This window comes from Bactrocera oleae, chromosome 5 (genome assembly GCF_042242935.1).
Source record: "Bactrocera oleae isolate idBacOlea1 chromosome 5, idBacOlea1, whole genome shotgun sequence".
NCBI lineage: Eukaryota > Metazoa > Arthropoda > Insecta > Diptera > Tephritidae > Bactrocera > Bactrocera oleae.
In genome coordinates this window covers 43,927,130-43,940,965 of record NC_091539.1, presented here as the reverse complement: position 1 = coordinate 43,940,965, position 13,836 = coordinate 43,927,130, and the positions used below count along the sequence as shown (strand labels likewise).

Genomic DNA, 13,836 nt, shown 5'->3' with positions numbered 1-13,836 from the left:
ATGCAGCTGCTTTTCCGTAGTAATAAATCATTTGGATTGCATTTAAGCGAAAGATTTCTCAGCAGCTGTTGCATAAACGCTGCAGTTATGAGTAATATCTTGCATTTTCTAATGGCAATAAAACTTGCTGCTGCATACGTTGAACAAATGCAAACGAGAATCATATTGAAATTAGATGTAGAGTTCAACATATGATATAATAATGGAGAAAATGCAATAAAAGCGCGAAAATAACAGAAGCGAAAAGAACATAATGCTCAAAGGAATAGGAGTTATATTAAATATCTATAAGTACTATTGAGAATTGAAATAATTTTGGATAGAAAGGAAAGTTAGCATATATGTATATGGTCCGTGCCTAATGGTCAACTGCATGAAGAATGAGCAACGTCGTCGAGTTAAAGGCATATGTTAAGAAATCACGTCGCCTCGGCTACATCAAGTGCGTTGTTAGGATTTCTTAATGTGCTGAGATTGGATAAGATGATGTGAGTGTAACAGATACAGCAAAGGTCACTTGACATATCTCTATACTATTTAAATTCAACCTTTTTCTTCTTGGGAGTATATGTAATTTTTTCTACCAATAATTGGTAGATTCGATAGATAAAAATACATAATATTTCAGTTGAAGACAGCTACCTTTGATAATTTCAAGTTACGTAGATGGAAGTACTGCTCTCATAGGCTCAATTGGCGCTGAATGTGCCATTTGATGCACTCTCAATAAAACTACTTATATTCGTTATGCCATTCACGGTTTGGTGACTGATGAATTTCAAGTATTTTGTGTCGAGTTTGTGATAGAGCTGGGCATTCACAGCACAAAACGGAAAACAGTTTCCGTATTAACTTCTTGCTTGCAGCTGCCGGAAATATTATTTTACGGCAGGTTTTGCGGATGCTTTCCAAAAGGCCAGTGTTTTGTTATAATAGCTGTAAGTCTGTAAATACTATTTATGTATCTATCTTATAAGTTCTTGGTTCTATTCCTGCCATACTTGGGCCATATCTGCTTTGTTATCTTGCAGCTTGTTATGGATTTCCATCTGTTCAGAGCTTTTTATTTAAAATGCATATATGTAAAGCTCTCTTTTGATCGTTCCCAGCTAGCACGGTATTAAATCCGCTTCGTATTCATCTAAAGATCCTCCTAGCTTTGCTATCCATGTATATGGTTGCTTTCTGTATCCGCCCGTAGGTATTAAGTAGAACTTCAATTGCCTTCTTTATAACTAGTACTTGCGCTTGGAAGATGCTGGCTGAGTTTGGTGCACGGAGAAGGAGAGATATCAACATCATGGGAGTAAACCCCCACCTCTACTGCATAGTCCATTGGGGACCCGTCGGTATAGATAGAGGTAGTATTATCCCTACTTAACTTATTTTCCATTCACGTCTAGAGGGTAACTATGGAAATCTAACCTTGAGAGGATGTAGTCTGATTTACTAAGATTTAGTTAGTTGAGGATGGCGCTATGTCTGTCTTTTGTATTTGTAAGTGGTTTAGGCAGTACCTCCATTGCGGTTTGCTGACTATCAGTGTAGTGCGGTTTCAGGAGTTCCTCAAGGGATTATCCTGCATAGTAGATCCAAGCACCACCATTCGGCTTTAAATATGGTATATTGTTATACCTATGATTTAACTGCAGAATTAACACTCGTGTCGCATAGTTTTTTTACTTTAAACTAGTGCATATGTTGATATGTGACAAATGTGCAAAACACAGCTTCAATTAGTTTACTGAGTAGTCAAATCGACCTTAAACTAAGTTGCAGTTATGCTAAGTTTTCAGCAACAGTATGCAAATCAGCATACTATTTTGGAATATGCGCCGGAAGCCTGCTCAATGTTTTTTACTTACTTATTCACAATCCACTTATAAGTATTATAATATGTATGCTCTGAGAGCGAAATAGTTATTCCTTTTATGATCGAATTGAAGATACGCCAAAATAGACAAAAAGAAAATTTAGATACAATATATCACAAAAGCACGCGCACACAGTCTACTTACAATAGAATACACGAAATATTCGTACAATGAAGTGCTAAAAATAGCATTTTTATAGACAGTTAGAGTGGCGCGCCAGGGTATTGATTGCTTCGTATATACTTATGTGGGTATTAAGGTACGAAGTTATTATTATAAGTATGTGTGCGAGAAGGAAATGAATACAAATACAGTTTACTATATGTATGTATGTATATATATACATGATATATACTGTTATTGATTTTTTATAGATATGACGGACAATATGACGGAATACTATCACCGAGTCTACTGAAGTTGATTTAACATAAATGAAAGGAGAATTTTGAGTAAATAGAAGGCACTGGCCATTACAAAAGCTAAATTCAAATTTTTATTATACTGTATAAATAATCATTTTTCGTTGGTTTGTAAAGAATCGCAAATTATGACACAACCGACAAATTGTGGCGCTATCTATTGACGGTTATCTATTGACAGTGAAGCGAACACTCGTTGAAACTAATCACTGATGGCTACTACTTTAACGTCGTGCTCAAGACAATAAACCAGTATATATTGATTCATAAATTGTTCTATATATGCATCGTCCACCAATGCATGTTAACTTATTGCGAGTATTTGCTTTTCCCAAATTTTTATCAAACGTAACTCCACTCTAAGGAATAAATTAATTTACGTGATGCAATTGTGTATGACGACAGAACATTTTACGATCTTCTGCTCAAAATGCTAACACGCATGTTCGTTACTAAGAGCGTTCCTCAAATCAATTCAGCAAGCGTTAATATACAGTAGCTGTTGCTTCCTGAACCGTAACAGGTGGATAGACGTGACGTCATTACAGGTGTTTTCAGATAAAAGTAGAAAGCTCTAAAGGACTTTATTGAAAAAATAAAGTACTCAGATCCTCTCGCCAATAGATGTACTCAGTGAAGTTGCCAAAGAGGTAACTACAAGAAAGAACATGCCCAATGTGTATTATTAACGGAAAACTACATTTAGATCTGAAACATTATTATCTAAAATGACAACAGATGATTCAAATCTGCCTTAGATGAGTCCGATATATATTGTCGTTGTTATACGGTAAGACCCGAATTCTATGGAAACCGACTATCCGAACAAAACTTTGAATAAACTCGCTATATTGGATGGACCTACAGTTAAATTTTGCAAGTTCCTTTAATGGAACTTTAACACACTTAATAAACACTGAAAACTTGATAAAATTTAATATTAAATTTTAGTTGCACCCTTTAAAGGCAACATCAGTGACAAAATATAATTAAAAAAGTATTTAAAAAAAAACCATCAACCTTTTTTATTTTGGAATGAAATGTCAGCTTTTCAGCACCTTTGATATATTCTATTACCCCAAACATAGCATATTAAGTTTGCTACGAAGTTTGTAACACCCAGACGGAAACGTCGGAGGCCATTCAAACTGAACGATCAAAATTAAGTTCTTGTATGGTATGAAAAATTTTTTCTTTTAACAAAATATCTTCAATAAATTTGGCATAGATTATTATCCCAACAATACTAATATATCAGAACAAATTTTCCAGATCGAACCACTGTAGCATATAGCTAACATACAAACTAAACGATTAAAATCATATTCTAGTATGGACATATTTTTTATTTGACGGGATATTTTCACGAAATTTATCATGAATTATTTTAATTTAATCAAATAACATTATATTATGGAAATGACAATCAAAAAATAATAATGCGGCACCCAATTTACCCATCCATAGAGCAGCAACACAGTCATAAATCAAGATTATTATTCAAAGCCTTAATTTAAATTATTTACATGGATAAAGTACACAGTAATAATTTAAAAAATATGAAAGGACCCTGAACAAAAGCATGAGGAGAAAGGGATCAAGGTAAGAAATATTGTGCCAAATTAGACAAGATTTGTTTAGAGATTATTAAGAAAAAAATCAAAAAACTTCCTTTGCTTATTGATATATAATCCAAATCCTTTGTGCTCGTAAAATTTGAGAGTAATAAGAATAATCGTGTGAAATACCGAATTACACATTTTGAAATATCTACATTGTAGCAAATTTATGTATCCCAGGGAGAAAGTTAACGCGTTCAATATCAGAGCAATTGTCAAGTATACGCCGGGGAGTGCCACAAGTTAGTGCAAAGTATGCAAATTCTAAAAAGCAGAGCTAAAACTAATATACACAGAGAAGCAGAGCGGCATATGTGTGTGTGTGTATTTTTGCGTAAAAGCTCATAAAATATACGCTCCCTGCTGTCATTGAGTACATAGAGCGTGAACTGTCATATAAAGCAGGGGTTAAACACGAGTTCGCTGGCATATGTATAAATTGTATACAATGTATACACTTCTAAGATTTTTTTCTGTATATAATATGTTAATACATTTTTCACTTATGTGCATGCAGAAGAGATTACAAATCAAAATGAATGCCAAGGAGGCTCAATCAAATTGAGATAAATAAGGCGAACTGAATGCCTTTGCATTTTATGAGATAGAATATATGAAATAAAGAATGTAATCTACCATGTCATACAAATTGTCCAAATCCACTTTGTTGGAGAGTCAACGGAAGCAGTTGAAATAAGGCTAATGATCTGCGCTCAGGGATCTCATGAAGTTATTTATGTGCAGTCATGTGACTATATATAAATATGTAAATCTATAGGAACGAACATGGCAATGCACACACAAATTTAAATTTCAATTTATATATGTATACAGGCACATTAATATTTGGCTCAAGATTGTGCTGCTCTGGGTCTTTGTTGCATACGGAAGCGCCCACAGATGCCGGAAGAGAGGAAACAAGTAAAAGATGTGTAAAAAGCGCTGAAGCTATAATCAAAAAAAACGTATGAAACCCCATGTCAAAAGTCTTAAAAGCGAAATAAAAAACACCAACTTAAACGTTTTTTTAATGGCATCAAGTAATTTTTTTTTAGGTTGTAATATGCGAGCGTCGACGTAAAGAAAAAATATAACAACATTGTCAAAATGCAACAACAAGAAAAATGTAGCAACGGAGTAAGTTGCCGCTGTGGTCTCTAATGCGGTTGTGTTCATTTGCTGTAGACAGCTGCCTATCTGGCGTCAATGTCAGATACGCTTTCATTATGTTGCTTATACGCGCTGTTGATTCTACTAATGCAAATTAAAGTGAAAACCGTAAAAATGCTTTTGATATTTTGACACTCAACAGGCTACAGTGTTTTGCGGTAACTATTGGTAAGAATATAATGGCAGAAGCTTTTCACCTGTTTGATAGTATAACGGTTAAGCGACTTAGGTTAAAAGCTACACATTTTTTCACAGGACTTGATCAAACTATTGAAGCCGTTTTATTTAAGAAAAGGTGATTGGAGAGGTGAGGGGAATACCCAAAGGATGTAATTAACTAAGTAACAGGTTAACTTCGATTTCAGCGGAGCTATTATGGACTTCACAAATACAAAAGATTCCATTCAAGAACTTGATTTTTGTTGGTCAATTTGTATGGTAGCGGTATGATATAGTTGTACGATCTAAACGATTTTTTCGGAAATTCTATCATTTCTTTGTATAATATAATTCATGCCAGTTTTAGCAAAGATATCTGTACAAATAAAAAAGTTTCGTGGCAAACTTATAATAAGTTGAGGGTATAAAAATCAAAGTTATGCGTTAATACCGCTCCCTTGACAGTTATACGGTCTACGTCACCAGATCCGTCCCGTATATTTATATTTAGCCAGTGAATTTCAACTCGCCAGCATTACTAAAAATTGTTTGGAATTGATATTCTATGCCAACACAACAACAGAAAACAATTATTTTTAGTTTAACATTTCAATACAAAAATCTTGCATCAACAATTTTCCATTTTACTCATTAGATTTCAACTCTTTATAACACAAACTTCATGGATTATTGAATAATATAGAATATACTAAATTTTGCCTGTCACTAAACGCTTGATTCTGAATTCTTCCCTTTATTAGTCACCAAAATTCAAATAAACTTTGTCACTATTATGTTTCTAATGCTTCCTGTCTTTGGCGCACCCATTCACATAAAGCATACTTAACGGACTTTTGACGTGCGACAACAAAGACCGTTATTTTCTATATGTGCGCACATAAATATCTATCGCACAAACAAATACGAATTGTTAATAAAAGGAAAATCAATTTCCGCCTGCTTTTGTTGTGTCCCCTCATAATTTTTCTCTTTTCCTCTTTGTAGTATATATTATAGCTATTTATTTCAATTTTCTTCACTAAATATATGTCAACACTAAATAAAAGTGAAATTGAAAGAGAAAGAGAAAGAGAAAATCAGAAGCGAAATGAAAGCGAGGACTAAATTGAAAGGCAGCAACGCAAATTGACATCAGTAGCAAGCAAAGACACACATAAGAAGAAAGAAAAAGCAAAAACGATAAGGTATAAAGACATAAACACAGATATAAAATGGTTTAGTGTTTATTTAAATTTATGCGCGCAAGTTACTTGCAGGATTTGCTTAAATCACGGGCGGCTGTTGTTGCAACCCATTTAAATTACACCGTTTATTTATTTTATTTCCGCATCTTAGCAACTTTGCGTTCAACCTATTTGTTGTTTGTTCCAATAATTGATTTGCATTCTCATCAATTGCATTGAGGTTCATCGCTTTCACTTTGGAATTTCGATTTAAAATAATGGGCAAAGGTGTAAAGATACTAAGTTTGCAGATTTCCTTGTGCGCTCAATTTACGACTTTTGCCGATTACCGAAAGAAAGTACTGAGCGTTTACTTTTTATAATAGCATAGTAAAATTTTAAGGTTTACAGCTAATATAAAATTGTCGTTTGGGAGACTTTCTGAGGTATATTAGCTACATCAAGCAAGAATTAAAATTTGAAGAAATGAGGCATCATAAAGTGCCACATGCAAAAAAACATTGTTTTAAATTATTTGGGCCATATTTTTTCAAAAATAAAAAATAATCGACTGAAATCGTTACCGATCGTTGGCTCACGATGACTGACCGCAAAAATTTGTTCTTTATCGACTGATTTGAATAAGATTTTGCTAAATAACATTATCTTGACACTCTTATGTTATAGAATGAAATTAAAATTGAAATCACGAAATCGAGTCACAAACAGCCCTATAGCTCTATTTTAGAAAATATCACATTATTTCCCTTAAAGTATATAAAATAAACATCAATCAAGTTACTGAAACATATCTAACCACAAAACTACCTTTAAGGAAGGGCAACTTTTACCTAAATGTTTTCGAAATCCAATAATGCCTCCTTAAGCTCTTACACACCGAATATGGGGAATTCAGTTCCGATTAAAATTTCGAAATATTTTAAAGCTAAAGTTGGCAAATTTTGCTTATACCTTATCCTTATAATGATGCTAAAAGTAGACAAAATCTGTTCACTAGTTCCACTAGTCCTCATATACCTAACATTAATATAAACCTTCCGGTTGACTTTATGTCGTGTACATCGCTAAATATGTCAGTTAGATTAACAAACCTAAATACTAAACACACTTCTGGAGATACTAAAGTTGGTTCCAAAAATATACAACATTTAAAGAATTTCGTTTTTTTAATAGAATTTATGTCGAATATACAGTCTTAACCATCACAAAACCCGAATACGTTCAAGATAGATATTTTCGACTCCGTCCTCGTCCGTTACCTATTTTATCTTAACTTTCCAACTCTCAGCGTAGCCACACCCAAATGGCTAAACCTCTATTAATTAACGCGTATATTTATACCCTAAGCAGGGTATATTAGGTTTGCCACGAAGTTTATAACACCCAGCAGGAAACGTTGAATACCCTATAAAATAACATATATAAATGATTAGCTTGACTACATGAGCTGATTTAGCTATGACCGTATGTCCGCCTGTATATATGCGAACTATTTCCTCAGATTTTGAGATATCGATCTGAAATTTCGCACACGTCCTTTTCTACCCAAGACCAATCGGAATTGAGTGCTTGTATGGTAAGCTTTTTCATTTGACGAGATATCTTTAAGAAATTATACAAGAGTTATTTTCTAAGGAAATTGTGCAATCTCCGAAGAAATGGTCAGATGGGATCATTTTAATATATAGTTGCCATATAAACAGGCCGATCAATATCAAGAAAAATATATTTTTATATCCTTTAACGTTATTAGAAATGCACACACACACTTAAAAGTATAATAGCTTCGGAGCAGCCAGAATTAGTGTTCGGAAGCGTTACGGTTTGCTCTGTTTTAAGATGTATGAGAACCAAGAATGACGTCTGCGATGTAATTCTTGGTCACACTTGTCACAGTCTGCACCGTTAAAAGGCTGCTCTCAGCTGTTTCACTTTTTGCTCAATCACTTTTTAAATCCCCTAATAGTATTGCCAACAAATGGTATTCGACTCATAGTTTAGTATTTTTGAAACATAGCAAGTCAGACGGAAATTTAGAACTTACTTAAAACCGTCTTCATTTCCTTAAATTTAAATTTTATTTAAAAAAAAAATTTTAACTTTTACGTGAAAGATGGTTAGACACACTAACTCAAAAGTGATCGTAATATTACCATCGCTTATTCAAATTGCTTATTTGTAGTGTACCAGTTGAAAATTATATAATATCCCTCTTACTCCCGAATTTTGTTTTGTGTCAACAACCGAAATAGTGTTACCATCTTGATACGTAAAACAATTGAAATTTCAATAAATCACAAATTTTTTGGGGTATATAAAAAATTGCATTTTCTGCAAACCAAAAGCCAATTTTTTTTTAAATTTTCAAAAATTTGCAAAATATTGTAAATATATTTTTTCATGCTACTTATCCAAAAAGTACTCAAAGTGTTAAATTGAATAACAACACAATGAAAAAAGCACGAAAAGATATTTGATCGATTTTTGAAGCCGTTTTAGTACCAAACACATGTCAGGTGAACCTGTGACTATTTTTTGCCCAATTGTCAATGTCGCGCCCCTCACTATCTTACATTCTTATCGTAATTTCTTTCATTCTAAAAGCATTCGCCTTTACATGTACGTTTGAAAGATTTAGAATTAGTTATTTGTAGGTTCTTAAAATGGTCAGTGCTTTCATAGCAATGTGACATATCGCTTTATAAATGTAATATAATGGATAACATTTTACCGCCAGACAGAAAATTGCAGGATGAATTGAATGACCCACAAACGCATTTTATGCGAAAAGTTTTATATGAGATTGAAGATGACTGTGCCGAAACATCGTCGGAGTTAGAGTATGATTTTTCAAGAGAGGAGGTGGACGATCTCGTTCAGCAGTATATGGACGAGTCAGAAGCAAAGTACAAACAACGTGAGGCAATGTTTTGTGAAAGGCAATTAGCAAAAAGTGAAAAGCAACCAAAAAAATTAAGAAGAAACTTGCCGAATAATGAGGAAAGTGATAATGCAGACAGTGATAATGACGAAGACTCTTTTTGAAAGTTTTAATGACGACAACTATTTTGCGGATGCTGAATTAAATGATTTATCAGGCCTGGATGATGATAACAGCACTCTGGATTGCTTAGAAAGAAGGATTCATAGTCGCCAAACGAAGCAAAAAATTAAAACAACACGTAAAACGCGCACAAAACAATTGGCATTTTTATCACATCGAATACACTTCAGTCTACGGGAAATATTTAATGCTCGTCAATTTATAAAACAGGCTGAAGATGAGATAAAAGAAAACGGTGGAGACAATCTAAACGCTATAGATCGGGCACGTGAGACATACTATAATTTGCACAGAGTTATAAGCGATGAAACTATACGGGAATGCATGGCTGTGACCAAGGGTATAAAACAAAGGAGGCAAAAGAGTTTGATGCTGAAATTCATCCTCCTAGGTACCCAGATGATGTTTAAGAAAAGTTTACATTTTTCCTTATACGTGTATGTTTAAATGCATATATTAGTAATTTTCGCTCTTACAAATATTCGTTAAGGTAAAAAAGCATATATACTTATTGTTGGTTTGGTTTTATATTACATTTACCTTTCCAGATTTCGCTTAGCCACTTAGCTTCCCGTCATTTTGACGCCCTCAGCTGTCAGATACGTAGAAATACATTTGCTCAGCTAGAGCAGGGTCAGTTGGGTCCCTTAAATAGCTGTCCATTCTCTCTTTCTCTTTTATTACTCCTGTCATCCGTCACTGCCCTCGTGTGCGCTAATATTTTCGTAATCAGTACCTATGTTCCGGTTGTCAGCTCAGCGCTATTAATTTTCAGTTTTTCTTACACTATTGTTGTCCTTACAGAGATCTACATCTTCTAGTTGATTTCATCTTCTATGGTTACTAGGTTTATTCACTTTTGAGGTCAAATGTCTTGTGTTTGCCCAAATCACTTACGAAATTAGATTTTAGATATATTATATAAGTGTGATTTGGAGAGTATATGTATATATATGTAGACAAAAATAAGTATGTATTTCAAAGTATTTATATTAGGGAATTTTTAACTGTCTGTAGTCACTATGTGTAGATTAAGGTGGAGCGTAAAAAATTTTTTTTTGCTTTGCCTGGGGGTAAAATCTGTAGATTATAAAAAAAAGAGAATTTTTGGCCAAAAAAAATTGTATGCACCTATAGGCGGTGCACTCAGTTTTAAAGTAAATGTCGAGTTAAAATTTTTTATGGACAAAAAAAATAATATTTGATTTAAACTTTTCACGTTTATACAAGTATATAATATAGCGAATTTGACGGTTTTTCATTCAAAATTTATTTTAACGCTCAAGGAAAGCCTGTGGTCATTTCAGACTTTTTTTTTTTAAATTCCAATAATGACCACAAACAAATTTTTTAAGTTAATAAATTTTAATTGGACTGAAAGAGGACTCTCCACAGCTTCTAGAACACTTATTTTAATTAATTTTTTACGAAATAAAAATTTTAACTCGAAAATTTACTTTAAAGCTGAGTGCGCCGCTTCTAGGTGTTAAAAAAAAAATGTGTTTCGCTCCATCCTAGTGTACATACATATATATATACTTGTTAGGTGATGTACTTGTAGATACTTTAGTCCCAGCGATGGCGATTTATACGTACCCTTATTCAGTGGATATTTTGCTAAATTTATACAATGATATCTACTGTCCGCAAAAAATTTAAAAGAAACCGAAAATTCATTCCAGAAATGTAAATGATAAATTATTATGTATGTATGTATAAACAAAATCAAAATAAAACTGTATAGAAATTATATATTTTGTAATCTTAATATGATTTTTTAAGTCCAATCATCAAAAGTAGCACTTTTTCATACCAAATTACTCCCCTCTTGTATTTATTTATGCATGTCATTATTTACGGTTGACATTTGTTATACCATGAACAGGCTACATTAAATTTGCAACGAAGTTTGTAACACCCAGAAGGACATGTCGGAGCTGAGACGGTTCAACCATATCCGTCTGTCTGTCTGTACCGGTGTACCATTTTTGTGAAAATGAAATACTATTTTTGAATGGGAAAGTAAAGAAAATTTATTCAAAGTATGGACCATTGCTTTTTACACATTTTGACCACCTTTCTGGAAATTTGTGGATACCATGCCAATAGCAATGTTCGTCTTTTGAAGCAAACCAATCAGACACCCAATTTTCGACTTCTGCGTAGGAATCGAAGTGCTACTCAGCCAAAGCGTGTCCCGTCAATGAAAGCAAATGGTAGTCAGAAGGTGCCAAGTCTAGTGAATACGGCGGTCGTGTAACAAAATTACTTTGCCGTATCTTCTTAACGATTCTGGTAATTTTTCGATCAATGAATGGTTCAAATTGATCATTTGTTGTCTATAGCGATTAGTATTAATAGTCTCCCCAGGTTTTTGAATCTCATGATATACCACAACCTTTTGATCCCACCGAACACAGAGCATTGTCTTCATACCAAATCGATCTGTTTTTGCAGCTGATGTTGATGGTTATATCGGATTAATGGAAAATATCGTTTAGGATTCTTAAAATAAATATATTTTTCATATCAGCTTTTTCCACACTTTTGAATCTTTCCCATAGCTTTCAAACGGTCTGAAATTGTTTGTTGTGCAACATTTAACATGGCTGCCATTTGCTGTTGCCATTTGTATCATCTTCATCCAATATTGCTTGCAGTTCGGCGTCTTCAAACTTCTTCCGTTCACAAAAAATGTTCCCTACCAACACATTTGTATCTTAACGCTCACTTTATACCGCTTCACCTGGAACGCGAGTTTTAGAGACATAGTTTTGAAATTTTACATACGTTCTTTAATTCCAAAGAAACTGCTTATTCGTCTATACCGCCGATGTCAGACCAAGCACACTTACATAAGTACGGTATGGTTCTGTATATAAATATGTTTATATACGAAGCTGTACTCGTATATAATCCATATAAATAATTTATATTTTTATATTTATAATTGAGAGTGAGAGTGAGACTAAATTACTATTAAATTTGCGAAAATTGTCTATAAGTATTACTATATATATTTCATAGATAAATATATAAGTACAAGTATATATTAACCTAAGTATGAATATGTATATAGCCGCAATGGAATGCTCGTAAATCTGCAAGGTTGCACAATTTAATATTGCAAATAATTTCAGTGATTATTTTTTGAGCGATGCACGGTAAGCGATTAAACAGTTCCTCAAGTGGGCGGGTAATATTCACTTAAAATAGGAATTTAATTGAACATGTTAACAAAACAATGAATACTTATTTGGTGTTAACTCGTGATGCGATGTACGTGATTAATTGTAATGTAAAAAATTGAAGAACACAATCAAAAACTATTCCAGAATATGGAACGAAATTTATATGAGAAAAAACATTTTGCAAAACTATTGTTTTGGCTACAAGTATATCAAAAACGAAATGATTTAAATTAAATATTTTAAATTCAAATTATGTTTTGTGTTTTAATGTTTACACTCAAAACCAAAAATCTAGCTCATAATATAAAGCAAATGTTTTTTTCCTTTTAATTACACGTCGCTACAGCGTTTTTCAATGGCAAGAATAAATTGGTCAACAAATATTATTTATGGTTAAAACACAATGGCAGCCGACGGGAAACTAAAAAGAACGAATACTGCACCTCCAAAATTGAAGGAGTATACTAAATTGCACATATTCAAAGAGCAAGAGAATTGCCATCGCGGGACAATTGCAGTATTTGCCAAGAGTGTTTTCAAAATTAAATTATTACCTGTTTAGTAATTTTTTTTTTCTTTAAGTGTATTAATCTCTAAGGATTCAGTTTTCTGTTCTTCTCTTCTTTATGTTCTGTTTGGATCTGAGTATGTACTTGCTTGCTTGTTTTTCTGCTTCTCTAATTGCGAATAGATCGATAAAATAGTTCGGAGATTGTTGACGACCTTTGTCATTTGTCGGTATTATTTTATACTTGTAAGTGAGAGCAAGTAAGTGAAAAAAGAGATGCACTTAGTAAAGTTGAGTTAGAGAAGCAGATTGTTGTTTCTTTCAGATTTTAGTATAACAATTATATTAGAATAATATACTATAAGCGCATGTTTTGATAGCCAATTTAGGACGGTTATACAAGTATGTAACATTTAATATATATGAAATTGTAATTTTTAATATTAATGTTTCATATTAATTGTAATTATAATATTAATAATTAAAATTATAAATTTGATCTTAATTTTAATTCTAAAGTTAAATTGAATTTTAATTTTAGTATTAATTTTAATTCTAATTTTTATTTTTAGTTTTCAGTATTTATATTAATACTAATTTTAATTTTTCTTTTTTGTTTTAATT

General features: G+C 32.8%; 1 protein-coding gene across 1 annotated transcript in view; it reads right to left on the bottom strand.

The window, feature by feature from the left end:
- LOC106623710 (uncharacterized) overlaps window positions 1–13,836 on the bottom strand; it is a 159,101-nt gene that overhangs the window by 134,234 nt on the left and 11,031 nt on the right. The gene's annotated exons all lie outside the window — the stretch shown is intronic.